Source organism: Pezoporus occidentalis, unplaced genomic scaffold (genome assembly GCF_034315485.1).
Source record: "Pezoporus occidentalis ecotype Australia unplaced genomic scaffold, CSIRO_AGI_Poc_V1 ctg89, whole genome shotgun sequence".
NCBI classification, from domain to species: Eukaryota; Metazoa; Chordata; class Aves; order Psittaciformes; family Psittacidae; genus Pezoporus; species Pezoporus occidentalis.
The window spans coordinates 411,428-433,526 of record NW_026916253.1 but is presented as its reverse complement, the minus strand read 5'-3'; the positions used below and the strand labels follow the sequence as shown (position 1 = coordinate 433,526).

The window sequence follows — 22,099 nt, the reverse complement described above, 5'->3', positions numbered from 1 at the left end:
CTACAGTGCAGGGCACATTGCTCAATAGTGGGGGGGGGGGGGGGAAGGAACAAAATGGGGGGAAAAGGGGATACACAGAAAAAGAATACGGCCCAGTAAGTACTGAGGGAATCTTAGGCTCTGGAGACATGCATTCAACTCTCTGTTCTGCCAAATTCTCTGCATAATGCAAGGAAATCAATTAGTACCTTATCTGTGAAATGGGGATACTCAATTACACTCAAGGGGATTATGAGACTAAATAAATAGTCACAAATTTCAAGTGATTTAGACAGTATAAAAGTAAAAGAAAACACAGTACAGAGAGAAGAATATTAAGATTCTATATTCTACACACACACACAACAAAGTTACTCCAGTGACTTTACCCCCTTCAACAGGAAAAACTCCTCTACAGTTTCCACTGCCAATTCCAACAGCTCAGAATGCAACTTTCACATTGTACCTCAAATGACCAGCGCCTCCAGAATGGGTAGTAGGATAAAACAACTTTAACATGGATAATAGTAGCTTACCCAACCAAGAAGCTACAGCAATGTTTCCTTCCTTGCAAAAGTTACCAGAAATGGGAGAAAAGCTGTGGTCTCCTTAGCTTCTTAGGCATGAACCTGCTCCTGCATCACCAACTGATGAAAGCTGCAAGATTATCTCTGAAAGCACTTGCAATGAAGACAAATTTAACCAAAGACCTTAGCTCCAACCAGACCTGAAGAATTACTGACCTGCAGGTTGAACTATTGTTTCTGTAAAAGGAGAACATCTCCAAGATTTATAGTGCAAAAAAAAAAGTATAACGTGTCATTAACAACTCGCCAGCTCCCAGCAGTGAGCATACAATGTCACATGAGCTACTGTATTTAGCTTCCAAAGTTAGCCTGGGTACCAACCTACACAGAACTATGTGCTGCTGCTGCTGGCAAATGATCTTTTAATGGCAAACAGCTATATGGGGTTGCTTCCATTCAGCCACTGCATTGCAAAATGATGATAAACGATAATGAGAAATGATTACACTACCAGAAGTAATACTAAATATTCCTACTGCTTGATATTATAAATCTATAGAAGTCTTTAAGACCAATATCAAATCACATGATGCACACCATGCAGTTAATTTTACAGCTGATAACTTGAAATTTGGGAGCAAATTCAGCACTACTGGAGCAGGTGCCTGTTTATTCTTTAGCATGTTATAACAGTACTTAAGTCAGTGAAGGAACTTTAAACACGTGATACAATAGTATCTTGACTGTATATTTGGGGATTAGTGCAGAGGATGCCAATTTTTATTTCAGGCAATAAGAGTAATTGATGTCCTATTGTTATGACAAATCCATTTCCAATGGCAGAAGCACACCCATATTTTCAATAAAAACTTTAAAAATCTTCTTTGAATCACTGAATAATTTAGGTTAGAATGGATATCCAGAGAACTCTGGTGGGAGAGAAAGAAGTAAGCACATGTGCTCCTTTAAAAATTAAACAACCCCAAATCAACCACTACCTCAGTTCCTCCGAGCCTTGGTAAGCCATGGTGATGACCTGGCCTAGCCAGTGGTACTTCCTGCTGAAGTAGTACAATGGAGCTCTTCACCTAAAAAAATCCACTGCGCAGGCTGGAAGGGCTTACTCTCACTTGTCTGTATCGATGGGCAGGGGTCGAAACAGTAGGTGACAAGGTGCATGGGAAGCTACAGATCCAACACTGCATGTGGGCGGACCAGCCATGGGTAGCTTGAGTTAGCTCAGGAGTTGACAATCGTGGTCGGACACTTCCTGATTGCCTAAGCAGCCTTTTTTCCAACCAGATTTGGATATCCCACTTGCCCTTGGTCATTGTGCTTGTAGTAAGCGCGCTTAAACCCCTTCCCAAATCTTTGCTCGTAAAGCCAAGCCATCAAATCAATCAGTACCATGGAGGGAGAGCTCTGGCTTTGTGTAGTTGCTCAACCTTCGCTCGCACCCTGTGCTCTTGAGGCACAGGTGAGACGCTGTGAGACCACTTTCCAGATGGCTGAAAACTGTTTCCCTTTAAAGTGTTGTCACTAGGGACTGAAATCTAAACATCCTCTGTACCAGATTTTTACCTGCTGAGACAGGTCTTTTATTAGAAATAAATCATAGATTTTATTTGTTTTTTTTTAGAAGATGCCAAATACTCTGCTGACAAAATGTGTTCACCTTATTCTTTGTTGTTGCTTTTTTTCTCTTTTTTTTTCCAGTCTGCTAGTAAACCATGCAGGCTGTTGGTGACTTGTTAGTGATCTGATTACTCATTAAAATAACATAAAAATATAATCCAGCATTTTCAAGCACCAATAATTCAAACCAGGCATATTAACAGGTTACCTTTTTCTCCAAATACTGTGAAGCATGCCATAGGCAGCCATCAACTGGAAATGATTTTTATTAAAGAATGTCTGTGCCTACAGCACACAACTGAAGAAATGTCTCTAATGAAGCAATATGAAACCATTTAATAATAACTGTGTTTGAAAAAGCCAAACAAAAATTCAAACCATTTGCAAGACATTTTGTAGCATTCTCAGGTATGCAGATATCTGGACCTATCGCAGAGCCACATGAACACAATTGGCTTTGTGTAAGGAGTTGGAAGCTCAGGTAGACATTTGTCTTCACATGAGAGTATGCAAACTCAACATCCACACTGCTCTCTCAAGACCCAGTATAGCACTATAGAGATTGAATTCTCTCAACTAACATCTACTGTCATTAGATCAGCTTTTAATTATCTGAAATTATGACAACAGAATATTAAATGAAATCCCATCTCTTTTGAGCTTTGAAAGCAACTCATGTTTTGATTACTTTGTTCTTTTAAGAGAGATCATCTCTCAGTCCATTATTACAGAGCTCTAATAATATCTTTAATCAGGATGAGAAGCTGATGAAAGACATATTTGGAAAACAATATTCTTGCAAAGTAAACTTAAATTTCAGCAGGTTTTCAAACTATAACAATTATTGAAAAAGGGCAGTGTTCATTTAGATTCAGATATGACGTTGCCAAAATAAGAAATACTTCTTGTAAGGCTGGTTCCTGTTTACACCATGAATAGAGATTACAGACCAGCTGCTTGGTGTTAGAGAAACTCCTCTGCTTTTACCCTCATTTCTGTCTCTGAACAGATAGGTTAGAGATACAGCTAAGCCAGCAATATCAAACCATAAAAGGAACCCCTAAAAGCAACTGAACTAACTCAGCCACCTGTGCTGTACCATGCCATGCTTTTGCTGTGATACCTCCTGGTTTCACTGTGATTAGCTGGTAGGTGACAGATCCCATAATGTAAGTTTAGAAATTTGTTCAGAATGAAACACAGTATTTTAATTTATTGAGATTTTATTTTCTTCTTCACCCCTTTCATAGAGTCAAGCTGTAGATATTGCTGTGAAAATATCAAACAGGCCACCCAATTGCACCAACTACCCAAGGGCTGGTTGGTGGTTCCTCATGCATGACTTGACAAATTTGCTGCCTTCTTATCATTATTGAAATACAATTAAAAAATCCTTTTCAAGAAACTACACTCACATATACCATAAGATCAATGCTCAAATTAAAGCTTAGGCTTTGAACCTCCAAAGGATGAAGGCCTCTTGGCTCCTCAGAATTTAGCACCTGGAAAAGCATCACCCAGTCCTCCCACTGAACTATCAGTCCTACTGAAATAATTCTTAAATCATCACAACTTGTGTTCTGGTTTTCCATTTTCTTCATGGCACATGCCAGCCTTTTGACTTGTAACCAGCTCAGGTTCATTCTGGCCAGAGTGGGCACTATTGTCAAAAACACATAGAAGACCAAAGAGGTCCAGCCACGTAGACCTAAATAGGTGCTTTGTTAAAAAAAGTTTGGAATATGTTTTCATTTAAGAAGCAGCAAAATTCATGGGGAAAATTAATAGCCACAGAGATTTAATTCTGCTTGATATTTCACAATATTTGACAGTGATCTATTTTTAGCACCATTGGCGTGCAGGGCAAATAAAATTAAATAAGTGCCACAAACTTGCATTGGTTTTTATCAGTGTTACAGAGGAGTTAAAATTCCTATTGATTTGTACATGTTACAGGTTAGCTGCTTCCAAAATAGACATCCTGTTTTCTCATCTGATATCACCACATACAGACAAAAGCAAATCTTCCAACTTTGCTAGTTTTTATGTTCATTAGACAACTCACTCGAATGACGGTTTCTTTTGGTTGAAATCTTGGCTTTTTCAAGCTCCCATGGTTTTTTGTGAATGAGGCAGAGAGATCGTAGGCCACTGGGATGAGAAGGAGACCTGCTGTTTTTCTCTTCCCCCCACCATAGGTATCACTCGGGTGTCATTTTATTAAAGGTCATGCAGTTACATGAGTCTGAAAAATGTCAAATCAGAATCAAGGCATAAGAAAATCCATTTCAAGCAGTACCAAAACTTAAAACATTCCCCATTCCAGTACCTTGGATAGATCCTTAATTTATTCAAGAACACTGTGACTATACTTCTGTTCTAATAGAAGTATGCCTTTAATAGGCAAGACATTTGCTAATTCCTTCAGATTTTGAAGCAGAACTACAAACTATACCACCTGGATGTACTTACCTTCTCCAGTTCTAACGCACTGACGGAGCTCTCTTCTTCCAGTTGGAGCCCAAGTGTGTTATTTTAATACATACTTTGCAACAACCAACAACAGGTTCTTTAGGGTAAAAAAAAAAAGGAGGAAGGAAAAAAAAACCCTCGTCAGTAAAAAACAAAAATGAAGGACATGATTATTAATTCAGGTCTGCCCTGCTGCTAATGCAATGCTTGTACCAACAGTAGATTACCCCTATACATATCCAAGCAATACATATCCAAGGAAACAAATTAATTGACCAAAGGAAAGAATAAGAAATTCAATTAAAAATAATACATCAAGTAAACCACTACCACAATTTCTGGATTACATGTACTTTCAATGTTTGTCTTTATCCATATATACAGGTAGATATACGTTTGTGTGAAATAATGAAGTTTATTGCAAAAGTGATTTTTTTTTAAATGTTTCTGCTTTACAAACATTTTATTCCTATTGACAGTAATAGTGAAAACACACTTTGTGGTCTGAAATGTTGTTTCATATTTACCTCTATTTTTTATTCTTAAAGGAACCTGCTGTCTTTTGTAAACTTCTAGATCAGAGAGCTTCCTGTATACAATGAGTAGTTTTAACACTTGATCAAAAAAAAAAAAAGAGAGATATATATGCTGCATACTATAAAGTAATATGTATTTATGCAATATATATTAAATTATAGTAGCATACATTATATATATTATACTATGCATGTAAGAAATAAGGTATTGAAATGTGGAACTTCTTTATACCTCCCCCAAAAAAAACCTCTGCCTTTAAAAATGCATATTTTTGTGGAAATTTTCAACATTAACAGAACTTGCATTTTCCCACATAATATGGTTTTGATGAAAGATATCTCACAGGCAGCAGGGAACAATTCAGAAAAGCTGGCACAAAACAAAGCCTTAAGACCTAGGTTAGAAATCAAGTCCATTTGAACCAAGATCTGGTCAATAACCTCTCTCCTTAGTGACATACTGCATTATGTAAATGAAACAATACAAATTCTTCAGTATACAAATGCCACATAACCAATTTACATTTCTTACTTACGTAGCCTCAAAGTGTACTTTACATCAATTAACATTAAAATAATTTTATAAAGCTTGCTTTTTTTTCCCCTGGGTGCATTCATAAAGTTGGATTTACCATATGTATCCCTCCAAATACAGTAACAAAAGATAGAAGATCTAATACATAGAAATTTGGTAATCAAAGCTTCTTAAAAACAGTCAAGATTAGCCATTATGTTTTATGGTTATGTGCTCCAAATATTATTGTGCTCCATCTCCTAAGGAAATACGTAGTAGCAAATGACCAAACTCAGTCACCCCTCTGCCTACAACGCTGCATAAAATGTCAAACCTTTATAAGCTCATTCTTGTCATAGTCAAAATCCTCTATGCCAAATAATTAGTTCTGTTTGAAAATGCTTTATTCAAACTTCTGTGCCCACTATAAACCATCAGTGAGGTCTGTAGACTCTTAATGCTTCTATAATTTTTCCCGCTGTTTTCAAAAATCCTATTCTATCAGAGAATAATTTACCCTGCCTGAAAGACGGAACATGGTTTTGAGTCTAGCTTTTTCTGCTAAGATATCATTCATCATTTAATTAGCTAGCTGCTCTTCAACTTGATTGCCCACACCATACTACTGCCTACTCATAACGTTACTGAAGCACACAGAATGAACTACATGAGCTACTATATGAAATACATAGCAGTTGCACTGGGAGGCAACATTAGCTCCCTCCATCCTCTTTCCTTTTCCACTTTCATATTTTCTCCTGACCATGGGCTGCAACCATTTGCTCTTTCACAGCTCTTGTTTTCCTAGTGATACGAAAACCAGGCTTCATAAGGCACCACATAACAGATTCTGTTGTGTTCCCTTAGTAGAATGATAAGCAGATCTCAAAAAATCTGTGACACAAAGCAGGTGTGGGACCACTTCTGAACCTGATTAGGTTTTGTGTCAAAACCAGCCAATGAAGACAAAAATTCCAAACTTAAGTGTCATATATATATCGTGTGAAAGGAAATGCAAACCAAAACAAAATACAAAATTATTTTTAAAAACAAAAGGTAGAAAAGAAGAATGATGTTGTATTATTAAACAATGCATTGCTGTTAAAAAAAAAAAAAGGCAACTCTAATTTCAACAGCTACTAGTATCAATTCAAAACCAAACTAAAACTTAATCTGCCACTGATGCATCTACTTAAGTCTAAGCCAGAAATGGATAACTTTGACTCCTAGAGGGACATTGGTGTTATTTTTGTTTTGGAGACCTAATATCTTAATGAAATGCAACTTTGACTACACACAGTATGATAGTTGCAGCCACCACAATTAACAGTTCATAAGCAATTCCATTGTATAAATGACACTTACAAACTTCCACTTTCATTGCTATTGTTTTGGGTTTGTGTGGCAAGGGTGTGGTAGCAGGGGGGCTAGAAGGGTGACTTCTGTGAGAAGCTGCCAGAAGCTTCCTTTGTGTCAAATGGTGCCAATGCAAGCCGCTCCAAGACCTGCTGCTGGCAAAGTCCCGAGCCTGTCAGTGGTGGTGGTAACACCTCCGGGATAACACCATTAAGAAGGTTGACACAGCACAGCAGCAATTGCAGCCAGAAAGAGGACTGAGAATACGTGAGAAACAGTTCTGCAGACCCCAAGGTCAGTGAATAAGGAGCGGAGGAGGTGCTTCAGGCAGCAGAGGGAGCAGATCTCCACCTGCAGCCCTTCAAGGACCCCACACTGGAGCACAGGGATGCCCAAAGGGGGTTGCGACCTTCCTCCTGTGGGAAGCCTGCACTGGAGCAGGCTCCTGGCAGGACCGGTGACCCCATGGAGAGAAGAGCCCGTGCTGCAGCAGGTTTGCTATAGGACTTGTGACCCCACCAGGGACTCACACTGAAGCAGTCTGCTCCTGAAGGATTGCACCCTGTGGAAGGGACCCACGTTGGAGCAGTTTGTGAAGAACTGCAGCCTGTGGGAAGGACTCACATTGGAGAGGTTCATTGAGGGCTGTCTCCCCTGGGAAGGGACACCACACTGGAGCAGGGGAAGAGTGTGGGGAATCCTCCTCCTGAGGAGGAAGGAGCAGCAGAGACAACGTGTGATGAGCTGACCACAACCCTTGTTCCCCATCCCCTGTGCTTCTGGGTGGAAGAAGACAGAGAATTTGGGAGTAAAGTGAAGCCTGGGAAAAACAGAGGGGTGGGGGGAAGGTGTTTTTAAGGGTTTAGTTTATTTCTCATTATCCTACTCTGATTTGTTTAGTAATAAATTAATTTCCCCAAGTCGAGTCTGTTTTGCCTGTGACAGTAATTGGCGAGTAATCTCTGCCTGTCCTTATCCTGACCCACCAGCCTTTCATTATATTTTCTCTTCCCTGTCCAGCTCAGGATGGAAGTGATAGAGCAGCTTTGGTGAGTCGACCCACCACAGCAATTTAAGAAGCATGGTTTTTAAGGTGTCACAGTTGAAACAGGTCAAAAGGGAACAGTAAATACGGGCATGAAATTAGTCTCCATGAGAAATGCTGAGTACTGCAGTGTGAAATGGGCTACTCAGAATCAAAGTCACAGCCTTCTCAGCCCTCCAGCAAAGTGGGAAAAGGGTTAAGTCTACACAATTTGTACAGCGCAGGAAGATAGTGCTGAAGGGAAAAGAAAGAGCTCATAAAATCCCCATACACAGAGCTTCATGAAATAGCTTCTCTATGGAGATTCACAGCAAATTCACAGCACTAGATAGCATAAAATGGTCTAAATATTAGTTCAAGTGGGGATGCAAAATGCATGGTTAGCTTAGCTGTAACTCAATTTCTCAGTCTTCCAAGGTGTTCTCAAACAGAAAATCCTTTCTAAGTTATTCAGAAGAACAGCATGTACTGAAAGAGATCCTGAAATTCGTGAAACAATTAACAGGTAAGCTGGAAGCCATACAGTTCATTAACAAAAACTAGAACAGAGAGATTTAGCAAGAACTAACAGAACCATAATGGAAGACCAGTAAAAGAGAAGTTGGCACACTAGTGACTAGTACCGTATGTGATGCTAACTTCTCAACTACATATACAGAACTCTCAAGTACACAACATCCATTTTCTCCTGGCTAAAGGAATTCAGCAGCAGCACCTCTTCCCCTGTAATTCTCCCTAAAATGTCAGGGGTAAATGCAAAAGAAAGAAACAAAACCTGAAACATTTAGCCACAGAGATGATGCTGTATTGGAACAAGTAAAAACATGAGTGCAACGTTAACAAAAGAGAGAGAACAGACTAACAGCATGTAAAAAGGGAAAAATGGGCAGCCAGGTTTCGTGCTGGTACCACAGGTCCCCAGCAGCCCCTGCTTTTCACCCCTATGTTGAGCACACCAGCAAAGTGCAGGCACTCCCTGACTCATGTGACAACTCGCCAAAAACCTGAATATTTGTAAGTGTAATAAACTTAGAAACTGCATTTATAAAAACACATAATCAATCAGTTTTACATTAGGTAAATTCCAATATGGGACATACAAATCTATATAGAGCTATAAATAGTTAAACTTGAGGAAGGGTGTAAAAATATGCGTATTTTGGGAAATAAATGAGAATTGAACTCCTTCCTGCAAAATAATAAAGAACTGAAACTGATTGTTTTGGATGTCTACTCCAAACCCAGTTATCATGCTGCTAGAGAGGTTCCATTCAAGGCTTCAACCCATTGCAGCCATGCGACGTAGCTCCTAAGAACTGCATATCATCTAGTTTTTTGCTGTAATGGGGACTCTATGCAAAGGTGAAACCCAGAATGTTTACCACCCTAATGGCAGAGTCTTCCCCTGGAGTCACACCGAAACAGACACTGTGTGACAATCCTTAACTCTTTAACGATTGCTGCTAGACTTGAAGGCAAATCAACACAGAACAGCTCCAGAGGAGAAATACCATGGAGATGCCTACCTTGAATTTCATAAACATGCACTGTCAGTGCTACCCTTCCAATTGCTCTTCTTGTCCTCATTAGCTGCTGCACTGCTACTCTGTTGTACAAAAAAACCACAGGAACTTGTGGTAATTATTTCCAGGAAGTGATCGAGACCATAAACAAAGCCAGTCCAGTACTGTTTCACTAATTTGAAGAAATAGTTGACATTTATTTGAATCAGAAATTTGAAAAAGTTAGTAGACAGCAAGCAAACATTCGCATTAAAATTCAATCCTGACAAAAGACAAAAACTATCTGCAAACTTTCAAAAACAATGCTTTTGAATTTTTTATGAAGATATAGCTATTAATCTGCACTGTTGAGCTGAGTATTTTTAAAAAGTGTAGAGGTTATATTTACTCTAGATTTATATATATAATTTATATAGTTAAATCTTTGATCTTTTGAAAAGAGATTCAGATTTTTTTGTGAATCTTTTTCCTGCAGTAACAACTTTAGTTGTTTCTTTATATCACCACCAGATGGGGCTCACTTATAGCTGAAATCACTAGACATTAAACAATTTTATATTACATACACAATTTATGTTGGACACTCACATACATTTCTACTTCATGCACATTCATTTTCACAGCATATTTGCACACTTTCATCTCATAAAAAAAAATCCATATTTTTAATTTACCAATACAACTGGTTATGGATTTTTTTTATTATTTTTACTAACTACATTAATCTCAGAACTATTACTACACTGTATGCCCAGTTTAGATCAAGTTGATAGTGGCAAGAACAGGGAATGTATAACTCGAGAATTACAGTGCCAGGTTTCTAACCAGTTCCCAGGTTCATGGGATCTGTGATGGGGACTATCTCATGCCTTAGAATTACAGAATGCCTTAAAACATGCTGCATCCATTTCTAGTGTAATCAATAACAGCAAAATAAAATACAAGTCTTTTGAGCTGTATTTCAAATCTATTAAGAAACCTCCAATATTGTTTTGACACACCAACATCCCTCCATTCCCCCCCCTTTTTTTTTTAAGGTCAGAAAAAGGAGGAGTGAAACCTCTTGCTGTACAGCCTGGAAATTCAGTCAGGGAAATGCCCTATTTTTATCACCTACTTTCTCTCTTTCTAAAGGCTTTCCTTGCTACATTATTTTCTCCCCTCTTCCCAGTTATACATGAGCAGTAATTCCCATAGAAAATAACCAAGCTTCCATTTTAGCTATTCAAATATCTCAGGACAGATTTTGTGAGTGAGGAAGGGCTGTAGCCCATTCTATCAGCCCATGTAAGCAGCACTGGGTACTCTCTGGGAGATGCCAATCAGAAATGTACCGTGCTTATGTACAGCAGCAGGGACCCCCAAATGCCTATTCAATAGAGAGATGCCATAATGGCAGACAAATAAAGGAGGTAATAATTGCAAAATGGGAAAGAACAACTTCAGCTTCAATAGATGCTTAGCCACAGTGGTGAGAATAAAAAACTAAAATTAAAATGAAGGTAAATACATGTTATTATTGACATTTTTAGAGCCATAGACAATGTATTTTAAAAATTCAGTGACTTCATCTTTGAAGACTCCAGGGGGTTTATCAGACCTGGCTCCTGCACAGGCTAATCCAAATCCCGCATTAAGAGCTGTATCTCCAACACAGAGCACCTCTGACTACATGGTTTGGCAGCACCCACCTGATTTACATGGTGTCTACTACTGTAGCACTCCATCAATAATTTTCAACAAACATAATCACGAGAGCATCTTTTCAGACAGTAAAACTTCAGACAGCAATTGATTAATTCTCCAAACTCATCAGATTTTAGATAAAATCTATATGCAGAAAAGAGACCTTCTACATTCTACCAATGTAGACTGACAAAAGCCAGCCCTAAAATGACAACTACTGTGATGCCAGTTCACCGCTCTAAATGGGTGCCTGAACAGAAAACGTCTCAATCCTAAAAAAGGACACAAGAGAAACACACAGATTGCAGATCACATCATGTGTTAAGGAGACAGAAAAGTTAAGATTCCAAATAAGTAAGCACTTAAAAAAAATATATTAGCCTGCTTCTGCTGTATTTTCTTCTAGTGGATTTTTCCCTGGCATTTTGAATTTTATTTCACACTAACATATTTCCAAGATGAAAATGTCTGAAACAGTGAAGTTAGGAAAACATAAACACTGTAGAAAGCAACTTCATGATGATGCCTTCTAATTTCTGCCTTTTGCAAAATGTTGTTAGAGTTGTCCTACATTTTGAGATATTTATTTCCTGCTCGATGCTGGAAAGACTTTTCTGAATGCTGAACTAGAAAGGAGATCAACCACTTTTCCTGGGCAGCTGCTCAAACCCAGTGTCCTGGCCCTGGCTGCATGCCTGGCTGCGCAGCCCCACAGGGGAGGCAGGCGCAAGAGCAGAGTTGGTCCAAAACCACCACAGAGAGGAGGCAGTCAGCTAAGCAGGCACAGTCTGCCATAGACATCACCCAGTCCCGCTCCTGGGCTGCAGCTACAGATTGGTAGAGGGAGTCAAAAGCCAAAATAAGGGGCAATCAAACAAAAAAGAAAGGAACTAAGGCCTGCTAATGTGAAACAAAAGAGAAGAAAGGAAGGAAATGAGTTACCTCCTGCTTAGCCAGGAGTCCCAGCAGGCTGAAGTAGGGGACAAAGATACTTATACACATGTAAGTAACAAGAGGAATGAAGTGCTGGGGGGTTACATAAAAAATAACAAAGATCATCACATACAATGTTGGAAGATAGTCAGAAGCTTCAGACCTCTTAGGCTGTACTTGTTTTTTAGGTGTTTATATGTATCAACCCCAGCTTCCCAAATCTTCCAGGTTCTTCTACTACATGGCCAATATATAATTTTGTAGGGAAAGTTTGTGCTAACACTGATTCACAAATATTCTGTTTCTCCTGAGAGCTCCAGGGTGATGAAAAGCATGATTTAAATGAGAAATATGGCCTAGAGTTCCTGTATAATTCCTTGAGAGGCCAAATCAGACAGCCATTCTTAGCCCCGTTTGTGTCCTTCAGCATAAGGATCATGGCTCAAATGGGTTGTCTCTGCTGTAACAGGCCTTTGATAAGGTGAGCACCAAAAAAAAACATTAGACCACTGTTGTGGTAGTTTTACATTCATAACTTGGCAGTTAAGTCTGGTAGATATAAATCTTTGATTTTGTTCATTCTTCTGGATCCAAAGTGCAGGAGAAGAGTTTTGGCACATCAAATAAACTTTAGTAGACTGACCTTGAACATTCATTTATTCTTACAGTGCACCAGCAGCTATAAAGAAACATATTAAAACATAAAGCCCTTCCCTGAAGAGCTTACATCTGAATGCTTGACAAGACCATGACGAGCAGTAGGAAAGCAGAAGGATGCACACTGAGAAAAGGAAGAATCACAGTATTAGGATCACAAGACAACTTCACTTAGCAAGAGTACAGTTTGCAGATCTGTGAGCTTTCTAAGAACTTATTACTGCTTTTGTGGGTGAAAAAAATAAAAGCAAACACTTAGCAGTTTTAATTGGACCTGAATAAACATGGAGAAGGAAATAATGTGTGATGCCAAATGTGAAAAACGAAAGGTCTCAAAGCTTATATAATTTCCAGGGGAGGCAAGAATCGACACGTCACAGAGACGAGACAGGCCAGGCCAGAACTGTGAATGTTTTGGGAGAACCAAGCATTTCTCCCAGGGCAGAATTTGAAAGGGTCAGGAGAAAAGGCTAAAAAACTAATTTCAAGACGACATAATGAAATATTGAAAAGACAAGTACTGAAATGGGCATTTGTACTGAACACACTTGATTGTCAACCCAAATGCCATAAAGTTTAACATTTGAGTTTGAACAGATGCTTAATTGTATGCACTTAATGAACCATCGTAAACCAGGAAGATTCCTGATATGGTTGTAAGTAACGTGTTACACTGCATAATGGCAGGGACAGATGAGGAATCTCAGCCTGATTACAGTGAACAGGGTATGGCAGACACAAATAACCAGAGAACTGCTAAGTTCCTTATTTTAAAAAGCATTAAAATATTTAAGCTAACAAAATCATTTTGTCTGAAAACAGATGATAAGGGTCCCACAGTTCAGAAGGCAGCACTGGGCTTCAGCAAGGCAATAAACGGGCACTGTGTTACCTTTAATGGAGTCCAAGGACAGTGGTAGCAACACAGAATGGTGGAGAAAAGCAATAGTCCTAGAAACAACTTCCTAATAAGGAAAGTCTCCTTATTTATGTTCTCTTCTCAATAAGAGGCATACTACAGTTACAGGTAATGACACTTTTTAAGAGAGTAATGGAAGATTATCAGAAAAATACCCCTTATCATGGATTACCTCTAGTTCTTTTCATTTACAGGAAAAACATTGGAGGGATGTAACTCTTTCCATTATTGCAAATGGAGTGCAGTGTCCTCTGGAAAATTCACATTCAAATGTAATGAGAAAAAGTAGGCACTTTGGTTTTACCCATTTTATATACTGACCCCTTTCAACTTTTGGAACAGTTTGTTAAACTAGGGTTACGTCTAAAGGAAAATTTTTAATCACTCAGAGGTTTATGTCATTATGGCCTGCAGCACCCAGTGTAAGCAAGCATCCTAACAGGAATAGCCTTAAATCTGCCATTGTCTCTTCAAATGGAACCAATTAAGCAGCTAAAACACAGTGAAGGAAGATGCTTTAGATGTGTGGAAGGAAAAAATACCACAGCCTACAGCTGCTGCAAGCAAGAAAATGGAAAACACAAGGTTACATGCTATTACTGTATGAAAGCAATGGACATTTGAACATCTCCTGAGACTTGGGCACTCTACGTCACAATACTATTAATCTTTGTGAGCAAGGTGTTAACAAGGTTTCAAGGGCAATGGATGGATGTAGGCATCTCTGGTTCTTTTCTAAAGCTGTATCTGTGAAGTCAAAACCTGCTCTAGAAGTTCTTCCCATGGTGTACAGTAATGGCACATCATGGCAGTGTTACCTGCCTACTCTGCACCTTCCTCATATGTAGACTGTCCAACCCAGCCTGCTTGCTCTCTCCACGTGCCTCTAGAGCCATGAGCTTACACATATAACTCTGCTCAGGCACTTTGCTGGGAAGGTGTCTTAGCAGCCAGCCAGGAGAAGAAAGAGGGCAGGTAAAGGGGGACACCAAATGTAGCACTCCCAAAAGGCTTCACTGGCCCTTGAAAGCACCAAGGGAATGAGTGAACTCTATTCAGTACTTCTTTTCATTTCCTTTCCTAAAGGACAGGCTATGCCAATACTTCCCTTCCAGTTCCAGGGAAAAGAACACACAAGGATGTGAGATGAGGTGGTACAGGTGTTAGTTTTGGAGTTACCTAGATGCTGTTGGGATATCAATATATTGCATATTGCTCCATGAGGACATTACACAGCACCTCAGGGCTCGATCAGCAAGACCTGGAATTTTTCAAAATCAATTAAAAAAAAGTACTAAATTTGTATCATGAATCATAGAATCATAGAATAGTTAGGGTTGGAAAGGACCTTAAGATCATCTCGTTCCAACCCCCCTGCCATGGGCAGGGACACCTCACACTAAATCATATCATCCAAGGCTCTGTCCAATTTGGCCTTGAACACTGCCAGGGATGGAGCATTCACAACCTCCCTGGGGAACCTGTTTCAGTGCCTGACCACCCTTACAGTAAAGAACTTCCTCTTTAGATCCAATCTAAACTGCCCCTGTTTAAGTTTTAAGCCATTACCCCTTGTCCTGTCACTATAGTCCCTAATGAAGAGTCCCTCTCCAGCATCCTTATAGCCCTCTTCAGATACTGTAAGGCTGCTAGGAGGTCTCCATGCAGCCTTCTCTTCTCCAGGCTGAACAGCCCCAACTTTCTCAGCCTGTCTTCATACAGGAGGTGCTCCAGTCCCCTGACCATCCTCGTGGTCCTCCTCTGGACTTGTTCCAACAGTTCCATGTCCTTTTTATGTTGAGGACACCAGAACTGCACACAATACTCCAAGTGAGGTCTCACAAGAGCAGAGTAGAGGGGCAGGATCATCTCCTTCAACCTGCTGGTCACGCTCCTTTTGATGCAGCCCAGGATACAGTTGGCTTTCTGGGCTGTGAGTGCACACTGAAACCGGCTCATGCTCATTTTCTCATCAACCAACACCCCCAAGTCCTTCTCCGCAGGGCTGCTCTGAATCTCTTCTCTGCCCAACCTGTAGCTGTGCCTGGGACTGCTCCGACCGAGGTGTAGTACCTTGCACTCAGCATGGTTAAACTTCATGAGGTGGTATCTACCCACCTCACAAGCATGTCAAGGTCCCTCGGGATGGCATTCCTTCCCTCCAGTGTATCAACCAAACCACACAGCTTGGTGTCATCAGCAAACTTGTTGAGGGCTCACTCAATCCCACTGTCTATGCCACAAAGATATTGAACAAGACCGGTCCCAACACAGATCCCTGAGGGACACCACTTGTTACTGATCTCCAGCCGTACATTGAGCCATTGACTACAACTCTTTGCGTGCAGCCATCCAACACATGCACATTATGAGTAACTACATTAATTATCTGGAGAGAAGTTAATCGAAAGGTTATACACTGTACTATCACTGACATTTAATCTTTATGTGCAATATGACTACTAAACAAATCTATAGCTCCTGCACCAAAATCCAGGACTCTAAAGATAAGAATGTTGAAGTAGGATCATTTCTCATACTGGGGGTTCAGCTTCTGTGTATTTTCTGAATTTTTATTTATTTATTATTTTTTTTTTAAATAAAAGGGATCCAGCTATGGAAATGCAGTTTGTCAAAGTGCTATTGATCTATACGTACACCTCTTCTCCCCCTTGAAAGAGCTGCAAGGGGGAACTGAGGCTCCTGTTAAGCTTAAACCACTTAAATATATTTAAAGGTAACTTGTGACACACACTTTAAGGAACAGTCGCTCTGCATGCTCCCCAGCTCGCAGCTCCTTGATGCTCGCTGCCATGCTGCAGGTGGCATCCAATCAGAGCGGCTGCCACTGAGGCCAGGGAGGCAGCTGCCAGCGTTTATTTTATATTCTAGCTACAGTGCAGTGAATGTACTACAGCGAGTGTGTATGGCACGAATAATGAGTTGTACTAATTCACAGAAATTCACTTTTTTTTGCTGTCACACACTGCTCCTTTTTCTATAGACCAAGACTTTGAAAGTTCATTTTTTGTGTCATTTAGCTCCCCAGGGTGTAAAGCCTGCTAAAAATATCCCCATTTCTTCTCCTCTGATAACAGATTATTTATGCAAAGGCAGAATAATTATTCTTGACATATTAGAAGGCTCTCCCACCTAAGGTAGTTTTAAATGATGCCTTCATAAAATACAGTGAAGGTCAATATTCTGAGCTAAAGCTCAATATTGAACACGAGTCTTCTGAACTCAGGATACTGGAAGGCTTGTTAAAGGAAGGAAATTATTTTGCAATTGTACAGGGCATTTGATTTGAAAGCATGAAGGGAACATGACTGGGACAATGAGGTTTCTGTAACCAGTTACCCCATTCAACCCTTAAGAAAATGAAGAACTGTGTGGTGTAGAAATATAGTAGCAATTAATCCAGGCAGAAATATATGTAGGGGAAATCCTGACAACTGGCATCAAGAGGTTAACTCTTCTTTTCTTTTTAATCAGTAAGTAGTTCTGTCATCTTTTGGTTCAGTGCAAAATCTCCCCAGAGAAGTGCCTCCATTCTTTGAATGTCCATAAGGCAATTAGGTTTTACATTTTTAAAACTGAAGGGTTTTACAGGATGAGCCAATTTATGTGTTTCCATAATAAGAAAAGACTCAGGGCTACTGAAGTATCTATTTCAAAATGGCTTAGGTGGTGCATTATTGAATCCTACAAAGCCAAGGGGCTTCCAGGTCCCAGAGTCTTTAACAGTCATTTTGAGGGAATTACCTGGGCAGAATACAGAACAGCTTCATTTTTGGAAACCTGTAAAGCAGCCATTTGCTATTTGGAGTTCCTTCAACATAGGCAGTATAGAGCACCGTAAAGAGAGGTTCTGGCTTGAACACGGGCACCCAGAGATAGAAGGATGTTGCCACAGGACTGGGTGATTTTTCCTTTGCTCCTGAGCCTTTTTATTGGCTTAATAAATGCTGGTCAAGTCCCAGTCATAAAAACAATTGGGTGGATATAGCTGTGAGCAAAAATGGGGGATAGCTTTCAAACCGAAGTAGTGTAACAGCTCTATCTACCAATTAAAGCCATTCAGTGAACAAATCTGATGATTAACTGGATATGTAATTAAGCCTTTATTATTAGTCTAATTGGATGGTTAGGGGAATTATTAAAGCTGTTAAGATTTGTGTGGCGAGCAGACTGTACAGTACAGGCAATATGAAATTCAGCTCATTACAAGCAAGGCCAAATGAACATTCAAGAGGAAATTTGAGACAGCTGCATCCAAGTCTTTCAAAATAAACCCAAACAAACCTTAAAGCCATGAGTCCAGATCGCAGACAGAGTTATAATGTCCCACTTGAACTAGCATGGCAACAAGCCAAGCACAGACCCATTCCTGAGAGACTACAGAGAGGGGAGAGCTTTTACTGTGATGCTGGCTAAAGCATCCTTCTTTCCCCAACTCCTACTCCCATCATTACTGACATCAGGATAAGGAAGAACTTGTGCAACAGAAACATCTGACCAGTTACACACCTGAAATACAACCCCTGAAGCATTAAGAGGAGCAAAAATCTGGTTAATTCCTGAAAGAACTTTGTGCTCCAAAAGCTGGTTTTGGGAATAGAAATGAAGAAAGGTACATGCAGACTGCTGTGTAGGCCTAGCAAAACATTAAGCTTTCTGTGATCATTTAGTCCATGTTCCACCTGTCCCAGGTCAAAGTCTGGAGTCAGCACTGGAAACATGACAAGTTGAGAGTTGAAAACCAGGCCACCCATGTCCCTTACCTATAGGAATGGTTGCTCAGCCTTCCTGACCTATCCTAACAAAAAATTAATAGTAAAGAAACTAATAAGGAAATTCCCAGGCTTACCTGGTGATTTAGAAGTCAATTTTTGTAGCATTCAGACAAGTGGAATTATGGCTATTGAAGAATTATCTCCATTGGCCTCAATGAAGTAATGCCTTATAGTTCTTGGATCAATATGATCCTAAATGGCATGATATAAAACCTGTTGGAGAAAAAAAGAAAAAAAAAATTGATTTTTTTCCAACAGCCAAAACAAACACCTCCTAAATGAGCATGTTCACTGAACATGTTGTCTATTATACTTCACATCTGAAAGAGTGCAATAAGAAGAAAGTATTCTAGAAGTATAGTTCAAAGAAGCTTAGATGGAGAGCACCTAAACGAGAATAAACAACTGCTGGAAATGAGGCTGAAACAGATAATGATCATCCAATTAACAGCAAAACTAGAAGAGCCCACATCCTGACCAGAGGAACTTCTGAGGACTGCAGCTACCTGAAGTACAGCAGCACACAATCTTGCTTGGCTTGCATGTCCTTATAGACCCAGGTAAAATCTCAATAAAACAGCAAAAGAGGTCAAAGTTACAGTCACACACACCCACAGATTGTGCCAAGAGAAGACCCTCAGTTCTGCATATCAGCAGCTCAAACACTAACACAAATCTAATAACAACAAATATACAGTTATATTTGGGCTATATTTCCCAACAGCCATCTCTTATGCCTGCAATTAACATCAATGGAAAACACCACCACCACACGCCAGCTGCAGTCAAACTGTTTTAAAAATGTCAAAAGCAAGATGACACGTGATCGCAGTGCTGCTGCACAGATACAGAACACATCTAACTCTCTGTGGAAACCAGCAATACATCTGATATGCTTTAATGCTCTGGATAAGATAAATCTTGTAAATGACTGTAAAAGTGATACAAAATGTTACAGAATTCACGGTTTGTGTTTCGGGTCTGATTTAAGTTCTCTTCCCATGTATGAGCTACACACTATTACTCCTATGAAGGAATTTCATTTAGAAGCAACTGCCTCAATTCAGAACCATGTAACAAACAATACCCTGTGAAAAAGTCTGTCATAGACCAGGCATTGATACTTGCAATGAAGCAAACACAATGAAAGAAAACAGCTTATGATTATAACAATTAAAAAAACTAAAATAACATAAATAAATTGTAATTAAAATATATGGTAACCATGATTAAATCAGCATTGTCATGGATTAACCCCAACCGGTCACTAAGTACCATGCAGCCACTCACTCACTTCTCTCCCCTCACTCTCAGTGGGATGGGGAGGACAATGGGAAAAAGGTAAAACCTGTGGGTTGAGATAAGAACAGTTTAGTAATTGAAGTAAAATATAATAATAGTACTAATAGCAATGAAAAGGGAGATAACAGAAAGGAATAAAATACCCAAAACATGTGACACACAATACAGTTGCTCACCACCCACTGACTGATGCTCATCCCATCCCTGAACAGCTATCGGCCCCTCCCAGCCAACTTCTTCCCATTTCTCTTTAACCAAAGTAATATGTCAAGGTGAATAATAATTTAATAGGAAAGGGCATGTTAAGTATAAAAAACAAAACCTAGTTTCAATTTCCCTTTACTAAAGAGAAAAATAAAAATCTTAAAAGAAAAAACCTTTTCTGTTGGCCATTAAATCACAACAGTTACTTTCTACTTTTATGTGTCAGAATGTTTCCTTATTCTTTAGAGTATCATGCCAAGTGGTTTACTTAATAACTAACTAATCAAAAATCATTATACTACTTAAAATCATTTACTTCTTGGATAAAAAAATCTAAGACCAAAAGTTCACAAATCATCCAAAGGTTTTCTCAAAAAGTCAGTCATAATGCTATTTGAGTTTTTATATTAAAATTGGCAAAACATTATTAAATATCACACTTTAAAACCAGGATACTTTTATGTGTCAAAGCATGGAAGAAAGGAGCTCATTACAGAAAGGCACCTAGTCATGAAAAAATATACATTAGAAGAGCAAGCATTAGAAAGGCACTTGAACCAGCTGCAGTTAAAAGAACAAAGTTCAAGAGAAGTATATTTGCAGCATAATATGGATAGAGCATAATTTGAACAGAAAGAAACACTAAAGCATCTTATACCAGTGACTCAAGAAAATGTCATACTAAGCTCTTCAAAGATATGCTCCTTCTTGTTGCCCTTGATAAAATCTGGTGTGCGCGCACACACATGCAGGGGTGGAAAACCCATACTGCATTCAGCCTTAAACATGGAAAATCTGATCTGGGACAGATCTCCAGATGCAGCTTATATTATCAATTTTCCCAGAAAAAAAAAAAATGGAAAAAAAATGTCTTCTCCAAGTTATTCCAATCTTTCAGATTTATTTAATTTTCCAGTAGTTAAACATCTCTTTTTTTATAAAGCCCTTTGAAGTTTACATAAAATAAGCAATAAACTTGTGTGAAAACCACTGTCACACAGCTAATAAGCAGGTACTGAGCTTTTCCACAAACAAAATTTTTTCAGTTCTTTTAGGCTGAAAGCAAAACCACAGGCTGATGAAAAACATTTGGTAGCTTATAAACCCTACTGTTCAGCAACTGGGTGTTCATATCTCTACTGATATTTTCATAGTCTGCTTCAGCAATGGTGCTCAAGAACACCATAGTGTGTCTGCCTACAGCAAAGTGCCAGAACCTTAAGCAGATCAAAGATAAAACATTATATCGTAGAATGAAAAACACAACCAACTAAAAAAAAAAAAAACAGCAAAACATCCAACCAAATAAACAAACAAACAAAAACCCGAAACACAAAGATTTATGCTTTAATGACAACCATCTCTGGTGTGCGGTCAGTGCTGCTGAGATCAGCCTTCCTAAGGTGAGTGTTTCTGAGGTCAGGACATTAAAGCAAGTTGGAAGACTTCTACATATTTTCATTAGATGCCACATAAAACTCAGGAAATAGTAATTAAAAAAGATTCGAAGACCACTGGAAGAATTAAAATAACCCTGGTATGAAGATGACATTGTAATTTATGGAATATATTCCAATATCCCTCAAGAGAAGCGAATCAAAGCTTTTATTTTGCTACTTTCTTCCCCTTTAGGAAAGATGAAAACCTGTCATTCAAAGTAGGCTGCTTTATTTCAAATGAAAGTAGAAAAAAACCCTATCAAATATTCTTTCAGAGCAAGAAACTTTTCAAATGTCACCAGCCAGTTTTTTCCCTAGAATCATCTTTACCTCTCTTACAAAGCACATACTATACACATTTGTACAACAGAAACAGTCACTTGGCATTACTTGCACAGGAATGGCATTGCAGAGCGGGTCTGCCCATACTTTCTCAGCTGATCAAGGGACCACATGCACAGACAGCTGTAAGGTCCCAGATCCAGAAAGAATTTTGCACTGGGCTGCTGTAAGCAGCACCCAGACATCATTGACAAGTCTGGGTCAGTTTTTCTGCAGATTTCCATCCCTCTCACT

The 22,099-nt window shown here is 39.3% G+C and overlaps 1 long non-coding RNA gene across 1 annotated transcript; it reads right to left on the bottom strand.

The window, feature by feature from the left end:
• Positions 1 to 3,747: 3,747 nt before the first annotated feature.
• On the bottom strand, positions 3,748 to 18,783 carry LOC134156653 (uncharacterized). Its single transcript, XR_009962010.1, has 4 exons — positions 18,653 to 18,783; positions 9,591 to 9,670; positions 7,550 to 7,725; positions 3,748 to 4,710 (listed from the first exon to the last, which is right to left on the bottom strand). It is a non-coding gene; the product is annotated as an uncharacterized LOC134156653 (long non-coding RNA).
• Between the last annotated feature and the right edge of the window lie 3,316 nt (positions 18,784 to 22,099).